This window comes from Gavialis gangeticus, unplaced genomic scaffold (assembly GCF_001723915.1).
Source record: "Gavialis gangeticus isolate Ggan-Ray unplaced genomic scaffold, GavGan_comp1, whole genome shotgun sequence".
In the NCBI taxonomy this organism is placed as follows: Eukaryota; Metazoa; Chordata; order Crocodylia; family Gavialidae; genus Gavialis; species Gavialis gangeticus.
Genome location: NW_017729008.1, coordinates 43672259 through 43673070, shown reverse-complemented (window position 1 = coordinate 43673070; position 812 = coordinate 43672259).

Here is an 812-nt window from a genome sequence, read left to right as displayed (position 1 = left end):
CCTCTTCCAGTCCTCTGGCACCTCTCCAGAGCACCACGAGTGCTTGTACAGCCGTGCCAGGGGACCTGCAATGACCTCGGCCAGTTTCTTTAGGACTCTAGGGTGGAGATCATCTGGACCAGCTGACTTGAATACGTCCAGCCCCTTCAGAAGCTGCTTAACTAATTCCTTGCTAACCCCTGGCCCAGGTGTGCCTGCCCCGGGGCCCGAGGGGGGCCCAGCAGGGAGGTGGCTGTTCTGGTCCCTACTTAGGAAGACGGAGGCAAAGAAATCGTTGAATATGTTGGCTTTATCGTCTGGTGCGACAACCAAGTTTCCTAACGTGTCCCGCAGGGTCCCCACGTTACCGGGGACCTTCTTTTTGGCTGGACTGCAGTCATGCAGAAGAGGGGTTCGGTGCACAGCAAGCTGAGTAGGAGTCACTGGTTCAGCGTGGCTGCAAAAGGGAGGTATTGGCAGGACTGTCCTATGCAGGTTGAGGGGAGCGATTCTTCCGCTCGATTCAACGCCGGCAAAGCCTCTCCTGGAGGCCCGTGTCCAGTTTTGCTCTGAGAAGGAGGTGCACAGATGGGAAAAAGTCTAGCGCAGAGCGACGAAAATGCCCCGAGGTCGAGACCTATAGGTCTCAGGAGGTGTCTAAGCTGTGTGATCCGATGCGATGCGTGCAGCGGCCGGCAGACTCGCCCAATGACGGTTTTCCAGCCCAGGCCGGCAGCACGGCCCCCACCTCCTCTCTCAGGAGTTCTTGCCTCCCAGGGCAGGGGCGTCTGCTGTGGGCGACTCCCGGAGAACCGGGGGCTGCTCCGATGTGT